Source organism: Schistocerca americana, chromosome 7 (genome assembly GCF_021461395.2).
Source record: "Schistocerca americana isolate TAMUIC-IGC-003095 chromosome 7, iqSchAmer2.1, whole genome shotgun sequence".
Classification (NCBI taxonomy): domain Eukaryota; kingdom Metazoa; phylum Arthropoda; class Insecta; order Orthoptera; family Acrididae; genus Schistocerca; species Schistocerca americana.
This window is the reverse complement of record NC_060125.1, coordinates 169,806,176-169,825,563: the sequence shown is the minus strand read 5'-3', so window position 1 is coordinate 169,825,563 and position 19,388 is coordinate 169,806,176. Positions and strand designations below refer to the sequence as shown.

The 19,388-nt window shown below is 44.1% G+C and overlaps 1 protein-coding gene and 1 pseudogene across 1 annotated transcript in view; one reads left to right on the top strand and one right to left on the bottom strand.

Annotated features, from left to right (window-relative positions):
* Positions 1-19,388, top strand: part of LOC124621839 (synapsin) — an 810,142-nt gene that overhangs the window by 118,692 nt on the left and 672,062 nt on the right. The gene's annotated exons all lie outside the window — the stretch shown is intronic.
* Positions 14,739-14,856, bottom strand: LOC124623362 (annotated as a pseudogene).

Below are 19,388 nucleotides of genomic sequence, written 5' to 3'. Positions count from 1 at the left end.
CACATAATTTACTTTTTGGAGGCCTTCATACGAATAGTATTTAGTGTATAAACTAAGGAAAAACAGCTTTTCTGACTTTTATAGACAAAAAAAAAAACAGCTTAGGCTTATAATATAAGTTTCACAATCACACAGGTAAAGAATCTTAACGTTTGGTTGAATAACTTATAAAGTTAAACGGGCTGAAGTCTGTTGTGACAACAGCTGTCTTTCTCCTACAACTATCTTTTATTTAAATCCACAACTTACCTGAGGCAAAGCCTGAATTCCTTCAGCATATCAAAGCACCCCGTTTTTCAACTTAACTTGCATTTCATTAAAATTCTTCCATTCCCTTAAGTGATCGGGCACTTCTTTTAAATTATTATTTTAACAGTAAACTTGAAACTGTAGGAACCAAATTTATGTATAAAACAAAACAGAATACACAAATCCTATGAGCAACAGTTTTGAAATCTTAACATTGACTCAGGCATTGATTTCAATTAGACCCATAAAGTATGCGACCTCATTAATGAGTAAGTATGCGGACTCATTAATGAGTGTATTTGTCCATGATGAGAACGTTATACAGACTTGGATCCTAATAAACTCCTCTGTGTACCACATATATTTCCATTTACATTACATGCTTTTTACAAAAGCTAGAGTTGTGATGGTTGGACTCACTGTCCAAAGATATTACGAATAAGCCTTTCACAGTAGATCATCGTTCTTGTAGTAAAAGTTGAAGAAATGACGCATCGTCGTTGCAAAAGTGAGCCATGTTTATGCACAGATACGTAGTAAAAAATGACGATCGCTAGCCGCCTTCCAATGTACGAGGGTTGAAACTTAAATGGTGGCAACTATTTATTCACAACCGATACAAAAGAGTTACATGTTTGCACTTGTTATTGTCCATCGAAGTAGTCACCAGCGTTGTGTACAACCCGTTGAAAGCGATGTGGAAGCCGTAGCATGCCGTGAATAAATAGTTGCCACTATTTAAGTTCCAACCCTCGTAAATATCGCTGAACTACGCATATTGTCGAAATTTTATGCTAACCAATATTAAAATTAACTACTGTCTGTCCGAGAAATAAACAGCTACTTCCAATATCAAGATAAGTACTGTTTGGTCATTTGCTAGTCCATGAATACATGCATATTTTCAGATTTAATTGTGCATGAAATTCCTTACTTCCGTTGTTATATACTACAAGAGATTGTATAGAATTTGAACGAAATGGGGCGAGGAAGGGGGGGGGGGGGAGGGGTGAGAATGCAGGGCATATTCGGCTCAGAAGAACTCAAGGAGACCGCTGAAACCGAACTAGAGAATGTGCTGTCATCACACACCCGTTCCGCTCTCCACCCTACTCCCCTCCCCCCCCCCCCCCCCCCCTCATCCTTCCTCATCGGAATTGATTTTCATAACAGAGTACTGCACAGGTGACCATATTGGGTGATACTTTGCAGTTTGGGCTATTAATGGCAAAATATTGACCGATTTTTTTAGAGGAATGGAACCATCGCCGTTTGAACAATATTTTTGTTGATCAACGCGATTTTTTGGGCGACAAAGGCAAATCCAGGTGTATTTGTATGCTCGGATTTTAATGTAAAGTTATCTGTAATGACGTTTACACTCAGTTGCCTTGTGAAATGTTGAACTATTGAAACTCAGAGTTCTGTCACTCTCCAAATAACGACTCAAGTGCTAATGTTAAACTGCTATAATGGGTAGTTAGAAACACTGCGGAAAACTTGTAAGAATGTTGCAAGTAAGTTGTGCTGCGAAATAATTGTTAAGAAATAATTCATTATTGCAAGTAAGTTGTGCTGAGAAATAATTGTTAAGAAATAATTCATTATGTCGCTCCGTTTCCGAGTTAATTACCATTGAAGCAGCCAATCAGGCCGTTGTGCGCGCAGATTCAAGCGGCCCGCCAGGTATAATTAGTGTCAGTTTGTCTCATAGCGTAGATGATGGCGCACGAGACCGCTCAGCCTTTGGCTCAGATTCGATCTTCATTACCATCCCACATCCAGTTTTTGTTTCGCTTTCTTTTTCGATTTTAGGAAATAAAACAAAGGATGCGTTTGGCGACACCGTCTCCGGCGGGCACTTGAATTTGAGCGTGCGACGCCCGACTGGCTACCTTCAGTGCTAGTTAGGTCGGAAATAGCGCAACGAATCTAATTTTTTCGTAATCGTTATTTTTCAGAATAACCTACCCTGCAACATCCTTACAAGCTTCTCAGATTTTTCTGACCACCCTATAGATGGGTAATTAGGCTATTATAGTAGTACGTACATATTTCTATGTTACCGTCGTGCTAAAGGACGAATAAAAATCGGTTTTCCTCTTCTTTCCTGTTACAAACTTTTCTTTAATTAGTAACTATCGCACGAACACACAGCGCAGAAACTATTGATTGGAATATTTATCGTAAGAATAATGGCGGCGGCGTGTTTATTGCACTAAACAGTTCGATAAAATCTATAGAGGTTCTCATGGATTCCGATTGCGAATTAATCCGGCTGAAGTTAAGTGTCAAAGGTCGGTCAAAAATGGTAATCGGATGCTTGTATAGGCCGCCTGGGTCATGAGCTCTAGTGGTAGAGCGCTTCAGACAGAACTTGCACAATATCGTCAGTAATTTTCCTGATCATGCCGTTGCAACAGGAGGCGACTTCAACTTGCCGGGTATAGATTGGGAGTGTCACGCTATCACAGTTGATGCCAAATACAGGGGTTCGTGTGGCGTTGTTCTGGATTTCCTTGTACGAAAATTACTTCAAGCAGACAGTTAGATAATTTAAGGACACATCTGCGGGAAGAGCGTAATTTACATACGAAATATTTGGAACGTAATAAATAAATAATAAAGTATTAATTAAAAATTAAGTGCTATGAACGGTTGTATCGACTGCAGGATACAACCACCATCTATACATCTAGGTCCTGTTTCTCTTCCGTTCGTTGAAATTACGAAATTCCTGGGGCTCATGCTCGATAGGAAACACTCTTGGTACTCCCATGTGTCTAACCTGGCAGCGCGCTGTACACGGACCCTCAATGCCCTTCGTGTCCTCAGTAGTTCTTCCTGTGGCGCAGACCGAACCACCCTTCTCCTCTTGTACCGGTCCCTTGTTCGTTCGAAACTAGACTATGCGTGCTTTGTTTATGCGTCTGCACGTCCGTCCCTCTTATGCCATCTCAATACTATCCACCACCGTGGCCTCCGTATGGCCACGGGCGCCTTTTACACTAGCCCAGTTAAGAGTCTGTATGCAGAAGTTTCTGAACTATCATTCTTCTACGGCTGTGACTTTCTCCTCCGCAGGTATGCATGCCGCTTGTCTACCATGCGTGGTCGTTCGTCCTATACCTCGTTCTTCGATGACACCTCTTCTCTGTTACCTCCTCAAGTTCGCTTTCAGCTCTTGCTCCGGCTGCTTAACTTCTCTCTCCCAGCAACTTTCCTGTTGGCTATGAACCCTTCACCACCTTGGCTTCGTCCGCAGCTCGTGGTCGTGCGGTAGCGTTCTCGCTTCCCACGCCCGGGATCCCGGGTTCGATTCCCGGCGGGGTCAGGGATTTTCTCTGCCTCGAGATGACTGGGTGTTGTGTGATGTCCTTAGGTTAGTTAGGTTTAAGTAGTTCTAAGTTCTATGGGACTGATGACCATAGATGTTAAGTCCCATAGTGCTCAGAGCCATTTGAACCACCTTGGCTTCGTGCGGCGTCCCATGTTCATCTTGGACTTCATTCGCTCTCTAAGGACACTACTCCAGGCTCGCTCTATCTCCTTCAGTTTCACGACCTTCGCATGGAACTTCGCGATAGTACCTCTGTGTACACTGATGGCTCTCGGACTGACTGTGTCGGGTGTGCCTTCGTCATTGACGCTGATGTTTTTCGGTATCGGCTTCCGGCACACTGCTCAGTATTTACAGCAGAACCCTTCGCTCTCTATTAGGATATGGAGTAGATCTGGCGACACTGGCTTTTCAATTGTGTCATCTGCTCTGACTCTCTCAGCGCCCTTCAAAGCCTCTGTGCGCTTTGCGCTGCCTATCCCTTAGTGTAACGGGTCCAGGAAAACTGTCACTTGCTCTCACACTTTATGGAGTCACTGTGTTGTTTCTGTGGGTTCCTGGTCACGCCGGTCTGACAGGAAACGAGGCTGCTGACGCTGCTGCCAAAGTTGCAGTCCTCGTAGCTCAGCTCACCAGTTCTTATATTCCCTCCGATTATCTCTGTGTTGCCGCTTGTCAGGAGGTGGTGTCACTTTGGCATCGCCACTGGGAATAAGCTTCAGGTTATTAAGCCTCTCCCAGCGGCTTGGACAACCTCCCCTCGGTCCTCCCTCCGCGAGGAGATCGTTTTAACTAGGTTTCGTATTGGGCACCGCCTTTTTAGCCATCGTCATTTCTTAAGTGTCTCTCCCTTACCATTTTGTACACATTGCACCCAAGTTTTAACTGTCCGCCATTTCCTAACGGAATGCCCCTTTTTTAACTCTTTACGTTCCCGCTTTGGTTTACGGTCTCGGTTATTGGCCGCTTTAGCAAACGACGAGCGAGTTGTCAACTGCGTATTACAGTTTATCCGTCGTAACAATATGCCGAAGGCCATTTAAATTTTAGTTCCGTACCTCCCTTTCTTTATGGTGTTTTTTATAGACCTTTCTCCAAGTCCCTGTTTTTAGCTGTCTTCTCTTACTTCGACCGGGCCTGACATGTAGTCGTTTTTTAACTCCTCTCTCACTTCGTGTTCTACACTTTTCACATGAGCGCGTATGACCCAAGTTGTTTTCGCACCCTAAAACAAAACGAAACAAACAAACGGATCCTCCTTTCAATCGTCGTACGAACGTGGGAATAGCAGATACTGAGATAACCGATCGCGGAATAGAAAAACAACAACAATCGCTTAGTAATGGAAAGGCGTCAGTACCACATGAAATATCTATAACATTCTACAAAGATTAGCCGGCCGCAGTGGCCGAGCGGTTCTAGGTGCTACAGTCTGGAACCGCGCGACCGCTACGGTTGCAGGTTCGAATCCTGCCTCGGGCTTGGATATGTGTGATGTCCTTAGGTTGGATAGGTTTAAGTAGTTCTAAGTTCTAGGGGAATGATGACCTCAGAAGTTAGGTCCGATAGTGCTCAGAGCCATTTTGATACAATGATTATGCGAAAGACGTTGCTCCCTTCTAACAGTAACTTATCGTAGTGTGTGTGTGCGTGTGTGTGTGTGTGTGTGTGTGTGTGTGTGTGTGTGTGTGTGTGTGTGTAGTGAGTGAAGTGTTATGAAACAATGTGTGTATAGTGTGTGCAGAGACTGATAGTGAGATATTTGTGAACAATGTGACATTACATTATTTAATAAGTTACTTGTAAAAAAAGTATTTATACCAGGAGTAAATCTAATGATTGTCTCTAATTAGAAGTCTGTAAATATATGTGTATACGAACGAACTTATTTTAAATTGTTCTAAACTTGTAAATACTTCTACATGTCCTATATCATTGTAACAAGAGATCTACGGATGAATAAAGCTACTACGACTACTACTACTAGATCGCTTGAGCAACGAAGGGTACCTAGCGACTGGAAGAAAGCGCAGGTCATTCCCGTTTTTAAGAAGGGCTCTAGGACATATGCACACAATTATAGACCTATATCGTTGACGTCAAACTGCTGCAGAATTATGGAACATGTTTTATGTTCAAGAATTATGACGTTCTTAGGGAACGAAAATCTCCTCTATAAAAATCAACATGGATTCTGCAAAGAAACAGAAGATTCTGCGAAACTCAGCTCTCTCTGTTCCTCTATGAGATCCACAGCATCATAGACAACGACGCTCAAGTTGATGTCGTGTTCCTTTACTTCAGGAAGGCTTTTAACACCATCCCGCATTGCCTTTCAGTGAAACAAAATACGATTTTATGGAGTATCGTAGCACATTTTCGTCCTGATTCAAGTCTTCCTTGTAGATAGAACTCAACATGTCACTCCTAACGGAACGAAATCGACAGGTGTAAGCTTAATTTACGTTGTACCCCCAAGAAAGTGATATAGGGACGTAACTGTTTACAATATCTGTATAAATGATCTAGTAGAAAGCGTCGCACGCTCTTTATAGTTGTTCGGAGATGCTGCGGTTGTCTATAACAAAGAAGCAATGTCAGAAGATAGTAACAATATGCAGGATGACCTCCAGAGAATTGATGGATGGTGCTGAATCTGACAGTTGACCCTGAACGTAAATAGATTTAACCTACTGCTCATTCATAGGAAAATAAATCCACTACTGTTCACCCACACTACTGATGAGAGACCACCGGAAACAGTATTTACCGTAAAATGTCTAGGAGTAACTATCCAGAGCAATCTTAAGTAGAATGACAACGTAAAACAAGTAGTTGGAAAAGCAGATTCCAGACTCATATTTGTGGTGTCACCGCCAGACACCACACTTGCTAGGTGGTAGCTTTAAATCGGCCGCGGTCCATGTCGGACCCGCGTGTCGCCACTGTCAGTGATCGCAGACCGAGCGCCACCACACGGCAGGTCTAGAGAGACGTACTGGCACTCGCCCCAGTTGTACGGACGGCTTAGCTAGCGATGCAACACTGACGAAGCCTCGTTTATTTGCAGAGAAGATAGTTAGAATAGCCTTCAGCTAAGTCAATGGCTACGACCTAGCAAGGCGCCATACCAATTGATAGATATCGTATGAAGCATGTCTCATCAAGAACGATACCTCACGCCAGCCTGCTTGAGTTTAACGCGTGCATTTCGACCTTCTCTAGCAATACATCAAGTGGCGACGAGGATGGGATCCAAATATGTTGTGGACTGACAAGACAGCCAGTCCACAGTGACGGGTAACCGAAAGGCACGCGCTTAAACTCACGCAGGCTGGCGTGAGGTATGCTTCATTAGATACATAGCAAAGGATAAATGGCACCTTGCTAGGTCGTAGCAATTGACTTAGCTGAAGGCTATGCTAACTATCGTCTCGGCAAATGAGAGCGTAATCCTCAGTGAACCTTTCCTAGCAACGTCGGCTGTACAACTGGGGCGAGTGCTAGTAAGTCTCTCGAGACCTGCCGTGTGGTGGCGCTCGGTCTGCGATCACTGACAGCGGCGACACGCGGGTCCGACATGTACTAATGGAGCGCGGCCGATTTAAAGCTACCACCTAGCAAGTGTGGTGTCTGGCGGTGACACCACAATATTCATAGGCATAATCTTAAGAACAATTAAGTCGTCCACAAAGTGTCGCGAAAGGGTCACGGCTGTGAGTAGAAATGCATAAGATTGCATAAGAAAGCAATTTAACGTCAGCCAGGGCGCTGGGAAACCGGGGGGGGGGGGGGAGGTTGCGTTTTTTGTGGCAAGGGACGCTGGAGCTACACGACCAGCTACGACAGAATGTTCTGGAAGGACGACAGGACACGGGAGACACGCGTGATCAAGGGGGATTGCATCAGACGAGCCTACACGATCAGGTCCGCTGGTGCTACTGGAGAGTTTCCTTCGACAGTTGCCTCAGACGCTGGACCTGAGCTACACTGCCCTCGGGACGGGACTTAGTTTCTCGTGGCACTTAGCTGCACAGGGTACATGCAGGATTGCCCAACTTACATTCAATGTGTTTGTGCCTCTTAGGGTTCGACAGTGGTCTTATCCTGTCTCGTGTTTCATCTGAGTTGTTTCATCAGAAGTATACGTCCCTTATCCCAAAGAGTTCCCTTATCTACGAAGAATTTCCAGCTTGTTTTCCAGCACCAGGACTTCGAGTTTGACGAGCCGCCTCATTACTGGATTTAGCGTCTAGCTCCCTTCCTGATCCGCTTCAGGAAACTACAGACGCGACAAAAGGAAGTGGCTTATAAGGCGCTTGTTCGGCCGACTCTTGAGTACTGTTCATCTATCTGGGATCCTTACCAGGTTGGACTGATAGAAGAGATGGAAATAATCCGACGAAGAACGGTGCGTTTCGTCACGTGATCGTTGAGAGCCTTACGGAGATGCACAACAAACTCCATTGGCAGACGGTACAAGAGAGGCGTTGTGCATCACGGAGGGATTTACTATTCAGATTTTAAGAGAACACGTCCCGGGAAGAGTTGGACAAAATAGTACTTCCCCCCACATAGTCTCATTAACGACCATTAGGAGAAAATTCGAGAAATTAGGGCCTATACAGACGCTTACCATCAATCATTCTTCCCAAGCGCTATTCGCGAGTGGAACAGCATTGGAGGGCTCAGTCAGTGGTACAGAACGTACCCTCCGCCACACACCATTAGCTGGCTTGCGGAGTATGATGTAGACGTAGATGTAGATAAACGGCAGCACTTTATTAGATTCAGCTGCAAGTAAGAACTGAACTGATTAATAAAACAACTGAGCTCAAGTAATGCCCATAATATACAGTAGATGGTGTTGGCTAAAGTCGGGAATGGTGATAGCTGATAGTGCTGTCGATATATAGATAGCTTAAATCTATCGAAGGCAGTGTTTATCGATATACCTGAAAATCAAAAAATCTTTCAATTTCTTTACATAGCAACAAGGTCGTGTGTGATTTCATTTAGGTGACCCCTCTCCCCCTTTTGTTATGTCCTTGTCTTATCACAGAACACCAAGCATTATTGAAATATAAAACAGGTATCAGTTTTCCTTTTATCCATTTAAAAAAGATCTTGTTTTACTGACGGAAGTGGACGGAAATTGCTAACACATGCACTGAAGAGCCAAAACATTATAACCACCTGCTTAATAGTTTGCCTGTCCGTCTTTGCAACGTAATATACCACTGATTCTGCGTAGCAGGAATCCAACAGTTTGTTGGTGGTTCGTGGAGGTATGTGGCATTAGATGTCTGCTCACAGGTCAAGTAATTCGTATAAATAACGGGCCGCGGTGATGGTGCCCGATAGCGACCCAGAAGGGTTTCATAGGATTTACATCAGGACAATTTGGTCACCGACACATCGAGTTCACTATAATGCTCCTGAGACAACTGTAGCACGGTTTTGGCTCCGACAATTATATTGCTGAATGATGACATCGCCGTTGGGGAAGACATGACACATGGAGTGTTGCAGGAGGTTCGCACGTGTCAGCGCGTCTTCGATTTAAGTCTCCCATAGCATAACATTGCTCCCACCAGCCTGTGTCCGTGGTGTGCTGCACGTTTCGTACCGCCGTTCGGCCCGATGATGGTGTATCTCGAGACGATCATCGATCTTCTTCTTCTTCTTCTTCTTCTTACTGGTTAGCTCTACAGTCCTTGAAGAACCTTGGCCTCCTGTATCACCTGCCTCCATTCTTCTCTGTCCATCGCCTTCCTTCTCCATTTCCTATTCCCATCGCCTTTAGATCTTCTTCCATATCGTCCAGCCACCTTTTCCTGGGTCTGCCTCTCCTCCTCCTCCCATCACGTTTTCCCATAAAAACTTTCTTGGCACTCCGAGTTTCTGGCATTCTCTGTACATGTCCTGCCCATCTTATTCTTCCCTGCTTAATTTTAACAACAATATCCATCTGTCCAAAAAGTGTTTGTAGTTCTACATTTGTTCTTACTCACCAACCATCTTCCTCTCTCACTGCTCCTGAAAACCTTCTCAGTATCTTTCCTTCCCATCTCAATAACCAGTTCTCCTCCTTTAATGTCAATACCCAGCCTTCTGATCCATATATTACTATAGGTCTTATTACGGTCGTGTATATTTTGATTTTTGTATTCCTTCTAACATTCCTGGAATTAAATACATTCTGCAAGGCAAAATGGCAACTATTTCCACTCGCTATCCTTTCTCGAATTTCTACTGCTACTTTACTGTCTTCCGTTACCACAGAACCTAAATATTCAAATGTTTTCACTCTTTCATATCCTTTCTTATTCATTACTATTGAATTCTTTTGTCCGTTTATATCGAGCTCCCCCATCACCATATATTTTGTTTTGTTTATGTTTACTTCTAAATATATTTCTCTTGCTACTTCCTCTATCGTATCGTAGTTCCCCTTTAGTGCCCTTACATTCCTTGCCATTAATGCTACCTCATCCGCATATCCTACCACTTTAACTTGCCGATTAAGTATCGTTCCTCCTGGGTTTATTGGCATTTGCCGCACCATCTTTTCTAAAAATAAATTAAATAACATTGTAGAGATCACATCTCCCTGTCGTAGGCCTCTCTGTACTTAGTATTCTCCAGGCAGTTCTTGCTCTATTCTTACTTCACACACTGTTGATTTCATTGTCATTTCCGTTAAATTGACCAGTTTTAATGGGATTCTAAATTCTTTCATTATCTGTATAATTTTCTACCTATGTAGGCTGTCGTACACTTGCTTAAAATCAATGTACAGCTGATGTAGTTCCTTGTCATACTCATAAAACTTCTAGCACTTGTTTTAATAAAAATATTTGATCCACCGTGGGTATGTTCCTCCTAAATCCAGCCTGATAGTCCCCCAATATCCCTTCTATCATCCCTTCAAGTCAGGAGGCCAAAATTGTACTACATATCTTATATGTTACGTCCAAGAGAGTGATTCAACTATAATTATTACACTCTGACTTGTCACCTTTTTTATGAAATGGGCGTATAATTCCCATGTTACAATCCTTAGGCATTACCTCTTTTATCCATGTTTCCTTTATCAATTCATTATCTACATCTACATCCATACTCCGCAAGCCACCTGACGGTGTGTGGCGGAGGGTACCTTGAGTACCTCTATCTGTCTCCCTTCTATTCCAGTCTCGTATTGTTCGTGGAAAGAAGGATTGTCGGTATGCTTCTGTGTGGGCTCTAATCTCTCCGATTTTATCCTCATGGTCTCTTCGCGAGATATACGTAGGAGGGAGCAATATACTGCTTGACTCCTCGGTGAAGGTATGTTCTCGAAACTTCAACAAAAGCCCGTCCCGAGCTACTGAGCATCTCTCCTGCAGAGTCTTCCACTGGAGTTTATCTATCATCTCCGTAACGCTTTCGCGATTACTAAATGATCCTGTAATGAAGCGCGCAGCTCTCCGTTGGATCTTCTCTATCTTTTCTATCAAACCTATCTGGTACGGATCCCACACTGCTGAGCAGTATTCAAGCAGTGGGCGAACAAGCGTACTGTAACCTGCTTCCTTTGTTTCCTGATTGCATTTCCTTAGGATTCTGCCAATGAATCTCAGTCTGGCATCGGCTTTACCGACGATCAACTTTATGTGATCAATCCATTTTAATTCACTCCTAATGCGTACTCCCAGATAATTTATGGAATTAACTGCTTCCAGTTGCTGACCTGCTATATTGTAGCTAAATGATAACGGATCTATCTTTCTATGCATTCGCAGCACATTACACTTGTCTACATTGAGATTCAATTGCCATTTTCTTTCCCCCATATTTTAATAATTCGGCCTCTGTGCCGTCTTCTCCTGCTGCTTTATTGTTTTTTAGGTTCTTGCTAACATTCTTCACTTCCTCTAGCTCCGGTAGTACTTCCTCTTCCCTATCGTCTACATCTAACTCTGATTCCAACTCTGAGTCCTGTTCCCTTTCATTCTCATCACGGTTCCATTTTCTTTATCCCCTTCTTTCCCGTCAAGCAGTTCGGTGAAATACTTTTGCCGCCTTTCTAGGACTTTGCTTTTATCTCCAATTAGATTTTCGTCCTTATCCTTATAAAAAAACTGCTCGAGGTTGGAAACCTTTCTTCAAATCTTTTTTGCTTTCATCGATCTAGTGTGGTAAAGATTTGAAGAAACCCGAAGAGACAACACGTCCCCATTGATCGACGGTCGAACCCTGATCGCCACGTGTCCCCTGCAGTCGTAATTGAAGTGTAAACACGTCGGTATGGTGTGCTGTGGAGCTGCTTGTTCAACAACATACGATGAACACTGTGCTGGTTTTCCGCCAAAAGAAAGCCCACGAGAGCTCTCTCCTCGGAACGCGCCTCCGTTACGGACCTCAGTTTGAAGGCTGCTTTTAGCGCTGCCACCTATCCGAACTTCAAAAGGGCTGAAGCAGGAATATTCCACGATGTCCCACAGCAAATTCCGCATTTTTTCAACCGAAATTGGCCGAGAAAAAAATATGTGTTGCATAATTTATTGAACGCCCCTCGTAGCTCTTCCATGTACGGTATACCTGTTAGAGGGCGCAAATGTTGCTACGCTATGTGCAGTTTAGCTTCAGTGCGGCCCGCTCAGTGCTCCAGCGGACTAGCTGCGGCAGCGGCGCGTGTGTGATGCCGCATACGATTATCCCCCAATTTGTATACGGGGCGGCGCGGGCGGTGCCTGCTAATTGCCTCCTTGATGAATAGCCACGGACGTCGGCGCTGGCGTGTTCGCTGCTCCTCGCCGTGCCCTAATTATGCCCCAGACGTCGCCAGATCCTCCGCTCTATCGGCCGCGTACCGTTTTTTTTTCTCCGCCGCTGCATTCAGGGAACGCACTGGCTCAGCCGCGGGCGTGATTGATGGCTGACGTCGCCGAAATTGAAATTAACGGTCGCTGTCTGCAGCGCCGATATGAACTCGACGGCAAGTCCGCGATGTACCTGCTTGTGAGCGGAGGTTCAAGGCCGCGTCGTCTCTCGTGAGAGTTTGCCTTCGGCGGCAATCAATCCTCCGCAGAAAGGCTTCTCTCACCAAAGAAACATCGCAGATTCAGGAAAAGCTGCTGGTGCGAAACGCAATTCGCCGTGATGAAATCTGACCGTTTCCACATAAAAAGCTCTGGACAATAATAGAAAAAAGAGGTTTCTCCAGACACCTGATAAGAGTATGCCAAGTTTTATGCAAAAACACCAAAATACGAATAGATGTTTGGAAAGAGCTGTGGCGTAAGGCGAGGTTGTAGCATGTCACCAACACTGTTCAATGTCTACGTCAATGGTCAGGGAATGGTCGAAGGACAGGAGGTACAACAATTCGGCCAGTTAAATTTCTAATTTCTAATTTTGCCGACGACCAGGTAATCATACAGGACAGTGCTAAACTACAAATTTCGTTACGTAGATTGAACCCTACAAACCTAAATTGTAACCTAAAGGCATCAACAGCAAAAACAGAAACGAAACTTCCTTGAAGATTAAAACTGTGTGCCGGACCGAAACTCGATCTCGCGATCTTTGCCTGTTGCGGGCAAGTGCTCTGCTGACTGAGCTACCCAAGCACTATTGCTAACCGTCCTCACGAGTTTACTTCCGTCAGTGCCTCATCCCCTGCCTTCCAACCTACCGTGACTCGAACTCGGAACCTTTGCCTTTTGCAGAGAAGCGTTCTATCCAGTGCTATCCAAACACGAATCACGACCCGTCCTCACGACTTTACTTCCGCCGGTATCTCATTTCCTACCTTCAAAAGCTAGGCGGAAGTAAAGCTGTGAGGACGGATCGCGAGTCGTGCTTGAGAAGCCCATTCATTGTTCGGCGCGGTACCTCCACGTGTTCGGTCAGAGCGCTGATTGACCTCCGTAATAAACAAAAAAAGAAAAACAAAATCTGAGTGAAGGAATTCAAAATGGTTCAAATGGCTCTGAGCACTATGGGACTTAACAGCTTTGGTCATCAGTCCCCTAGAACTTAGAACTACTTAAACCTAACTAACCTAAGGACATCACACACATCCATGCCCGAGGCAGGGAGTGAAGGAATTGACGGTGAGCTTGAACGGGTGTCATGTGACGTCCGCCCACACCAAATGCAATCAACAATAACGAACAAAATGAACAATGAGGTTAAAAAAAAGAAAGTAGAGAACTTGTCAGCAAAAGGCCAAGGTCTCGAGATCGTATCTCGGTCCGGCACACAGTTTTAATGCGCTAGGAAATTTCATATCAACGCGCTCTCCAGTGCAGAGTGAAAATTTCATTCTTCTGAAAATGAAAATCAAAATAACGGTCGTTTTACAAAAGTACCTCGTAAGGACTAAGACAATCATCAAAAATATAGTAATAGTACGGGTGTCCCATTTCCAGTACACACTGCTGACATTAGGTTGCCTGGGAGTCGAAGGACCGGGCCAAACAGGGATTGAACAGCATTCGTATCAAAATTTTTATTAGCACTCCTCAGGAAAAGTAACTTTACCAATTAGGTGCACAGGACCTTGACATATTAACACAAAACCATTCAAGTGTCTAAAACAATTTACGAACACTTCCTGATAACCGATAAAACAACGTCTTCAATGGTTCTTAACATTTAAGTACAAAACACAACACTGCACCAAATAAGTGTTTTATAACAAGTATAATATGATAGCTTTTCTATCTTCAAAACAGGCAGGCAGTAAACATCTTTAGAATGTGTTGGACTAAAATACAGTAAATAATTCAGATTTACCTAAAACGGAGTTCATTAAAAGGAAAGAAAAACAATTAAAGCTGGTTGATATGAAACCAACACGCATCGGGCGATGTGGTCCGGACGAACGGCTCTGGAAATACTTAGGGCAAGCCCGATTCATTATTAACCACGCTTGTCTTTACTAAGCACGCCCAAGTACTCCATCTTCAGGCCAGAAGTGGCCCATAAGGACCATCCGACCGCCGTGTCATCCTCAGCTGAAGATGCGGGTAGGAGGGGCCTATGGTCATCACACCGCTCTCCCGGTCGTTATGGTGGTTTTCTTTGACTGGAGCCACTGCTAGTCGGTCGAGTAGCTCCTCAATTGGCATCGCGAGGCTGAGTGCACCCCGAAAAATGGCAACAGCGCGTGGTGGCCCAGATGGTCACCCATCCAAGTGCCGGGCACGTCCGACAGCGCTTAACTTCGGTGATCTGATGGAAGCCGGTGTATCGACTGCGGCAAGGCTGTTGCCATATACACGCCCAAGGCACAAACATAAAACGATAGCCTGACGAACAGAGAGGTAACTTTTAGATAAGGCAAGTAAAAATGTAAATCATCAGATTATACGCTGATAGCGTAGGCGAAACAATTGCGAAAAGTCACTAAAAGGTAGTAAGGTAACTGGCCAAGGCAGTCCCCCGCACTTACACCTGATGGTAAAGAAGTTCAGCGGGCAGCTGAGATCCAGTTTCAAATCACGCCACGAGGCGCGGGATAAAAAACGTGGTTGGAGGAAAGACGCGAATGGTTGGCTTATGAACCTCACCTACATTAAACACAAGCTTGGCTTGGAAGTACAACCCACAAAACTACATGCAACAACATTTTCCCCCGTAAGATGTACCATCTTGTGGGCTCCAAACAACTAAAGAAAGCGACATGGCGATTTAGTGCACAACGCACTAGGCACAATAAAATGTTGAACGACAAGGATAATGGCATATTGAACGTAAAAAAATACAAAACTCTAACAATTTAAAACACACAATCAAGTCACAATTCTACGATACTTACGAAACTGAATCTATTATATTTTCATGCAAGCGATGCGCTTCTCAAGTCGCCTGGGAAGACACAGGAACAGGGAACAACAATAGGAGGCTGAACCGGGTCCGATATGAAACAGCAAGACACAAACACTCGCCGGAAGCGAGCCAGCCACAATTATCATGCTCACAGGAGGGAGGAGGATCACTGTTTACTAATGCCGCGTGGTCCTGGCATCGCAGCAAAGAAACTAAAAGCTCATCGGGCGTCGTGACAAACAGTGCGAAAAGCTGGGGCCACCAGGAGATGTGTGGGTGACGACGACCCACCGCCCGCCTCCAAATTCGGAAAGCCAAACGAATGATGTGTCCACTTCTGTTTCCGGTGCACGTCCCTCTTGACCGAAAGACGCTCAGCCAGACAAGCTTGGAAGTCACTCGGGCGGTACAACGAACTGCAGCCCGTTGCCCCGCAAACATGCGCCGTGCGTGCTGCTTAACCCACTGCCTCACCCGGAAAAACGTCCTCAGAGGCACTCGCGGCAGACATGCCACGCCCCCTTCACGCCAAACACTGTGTTCCAGGAGACGTGGCGCAAACTATCGATCGCGCAATGGTTCAAGGATGTGGTATAGCTTCTGAAGAAGAGATAGATACAGATATTAAAATTAACACCTATCGATATACATGTGACACGATAAGAAAAATAGTGAAGAGTAAAACGAGAAGAGCAACCTAAATGAAATTTTATAAAGTCGTGGCGCTATCCACAGTACTACATGGAGCAAAAAGTTGGACATTATGATCAATAGACCTAAGACAAATCGAAATACCAGAAATAGAGCTCCTTATATCAGTGAAAGGCTCCGCAAGAGAAGATGGAATAAGAAGTGAAGAGTAAGGAAAGAACTCGGTGTACAGCCATGAATTTTAAAAGTAAACCAACGAAAACGGTGTTGGAAGAGCATGTAATGTGTATCTCTTCTCAGAGAGCCGGCTTCTGTGGCCGAGCGGTTCTAGGCGCTTCAGTCTGGAACCACGCGGCTGCTACGGTCGCAGGTTCGAATTATGCTTCGGTCATGGATATGTGCGATGTACTTAGGTTAGTTAGGTTTAAGTAGTCCTAAGTCTAGGGGACTGATGACCTCAGATGTTAAGTCCCATAGTGCTTAGAGCCATTTGATTTTTTTCTTCTTCTCAAAGAATCCCTCGACAAGCAGTATAATATAATCCTATTGGAAAGAGTAGTCTAGGAAGACCCAGGAAGACATGGTGAGGCCGTAACAAGTGATAAGGGCTAATCCTGGATTGGCAGAAGAAGAAGAAGAAATCTGAGATGGGGTGTACTGTTGTCGTAACGTTTCAGCGAGTTTTCTACATGCTACCTTCGAGCGAAGTGTCAGGTTTTGCCATTAACTTTGCCAGAATCATGTCTAGGGGTTCGTCACCCATGTAATCTGAAGGACAGGATGACTACGCCGTAATACATTCTTTCTGAGCAATGAGGTTTTGAAGTCTAAGTTTTATTTACATGAATGATTATAACTGTGTTTTTGTCTCTTTTGTAATTCACAACAGTTATAGTCTGCCCACGAAGGAGATAGCTTGCAACACCCTTATTCGACCGATTATGAAATCTGTTCGTCAATCCGAAAGGACTGACAGAGGGAATATAAATGTTGCAAAATGAGTTTCGTCACAGGTTCACTTAGTAAGCGCGAAAGCCTCACAGAAGTGCCCATCTAAATCGAGTGGCATTGTGCATCACAGGGTGGTTTACTGGAGGCAGAAGATGAGATTTCTCAGAGTAAGTTAGACATGTCCCATAACAACGCTTGCCAGAGACTGTTATAGCATTTACACTATTACGAGAGCAGCAAAATCTGTGCTTTGTTTTCGAGTTCCAGTATTCAATACGACGGTGTCGTCTTATCTGGTGGCATCTGGTATTGGAAAAGATATTGTCTGGTTTAATTTGAATAATTTCAGCATTCATATCTGACACGTGTAGCGTATTCAGCGATGAGCAAAATAAAATCTACGTAGTTTGAATAAAGACTATGAAATTATAACCTCCCAGATAAGGACACGAAACTTGACATCTGTTTTGAGTTACTCAAAACTGAATTGTAGTTCGCGGAAAAGGATCGGTGTCCTTAGGATAGTTAGGTTTAAGTAGTTCTAAGTTCTAGGGGACTGATGACCTCAGATGTTAAGTCCCATAGTGCTCAGAGCCATTTGAACCATTTCAGCCTCTTCCAAAGATCATTGTGCAGAAATTGTGGCGCATAGTCACAACAGATACAGTTCTGCTGCAGTACCGATAATAGGTACATCATAACGTGCAAGTGAAATGTCGTGGCGGTTGGAAACGTACTCCAGGATTTAAGTACGCGGAACAGTAAGATTCTTGAGGGCAAGAACGTCTAAACCGCACACAGATTCACAGTGAAATTATGGCGATATATGGACCAAACACAATGTTGCAACCATCCGTAGTTATGTGGTGTCAACAATTTAACAAAGGCTGCTTATACAACGCTAATCGAGAAAGAAGGTCGTCAATATCGACTCCAAACAATGTCCAGTAGTCGAGGAAATTACTCGCAGCAATCGCAGAGTAATTTTCGCACAGTGACTACTGTGGACGTAGCTCAAAAGCCGCTTATCTCAATAGGCAGTGCTCATTCCATCGTCAGAGATCGTCTCCTGTATTACTGTTACTCTCACACAAAGGTAACTGGATAAAGAAGAGTCCGTGTGCAAAATTAGGCAAATGCATTGTTCTACAGCACAGCAGAGGAAAACATCGCACGGCGCTCAGCACATAAGCTTTAGTTCAAGGCCTTCGAAGGGAGTTTTAGAAGCATCCGCTATATAATCCAGATCCTACGCCACGCTATTTCCACCTTGTCAGCAAGCTGAAAGACCATCTGGGAGGGCAAGAGATTTTCCAACGATGAGGACGTTCACGTAGCGGCTTTCTGTCGTCGAGGAATTAAACGACTGGTAGAATTTTCCGACCGTTGCTTACAGAGAGCTGATAACTATATTGAAATACAACAATAATGATAATAATAATAATAATAATAATAATAACCCATCAGATTAGCCGAGAGCGCTAATGCGGTGCTTCCTGGACTCAGGTTGGCGCGCCAGCTCGAATTAACGACGAGAGCCAGTGTGCCGGCCAGCCTGGATGTGGGTCTTAGGCAGTTTTCCACATCCCACAAGGCGAATACCGGGCTGGTCCCCACGTCCCGCCTCAGTTACACGACTCACAGACATTCGAAACTCATTTGCACTATTTCATGGTTTACAGTAGACACAGACAGTTGGGATACGCTGACTCTGTCACGAGGGGTACAGGGTACCAACAGGAAGAGCACCTGGCCACCCTTTCAATTAACCATGCCAAATCCGACTGTAGCCATGCCGACTCTGCGAAAACTGTGAGACAAAGGTACAAGCAAAAGAATAATAATAATAGTAATAATAATAATAATAATAATAAGGTGTTTCGCAGGATATGCTTCCTGCAACTACCCTAGAAGGAAAACAAAGACAGAGGATGAGATGGTCAGATGAAGTTAACTGACACCTCATGTTCTGTTATTACCAAGCAACAAACTTAGGAACCAACACAACTGGATACAGATCACAAGTATACACAACATTTATTACCAGATACCCAGAATTAAGATTTTTAACAGAACAACGACTAGCTGATCAGATCCGTGTAATAATCGAAAATAACAGAATACCCCAATCAGAATTAGAAAACATCAAACAACAAGTACAACAAATACTGGAACAAAATAATGTGAAATCAGAAGAAGAAGAAAATACAGTAATTGACTCAAACAAAACATCCCAGAACAAACAAACAAAGAACAACACGCTTCAATTAAACAATCAGAGGAAAACGAAATCTTAAGACAGCCACCAGAACAAGCACAAATAGAACATGAAGTGACACACATGTTAGATATAGAAGAAAAATTTCAGTTAACA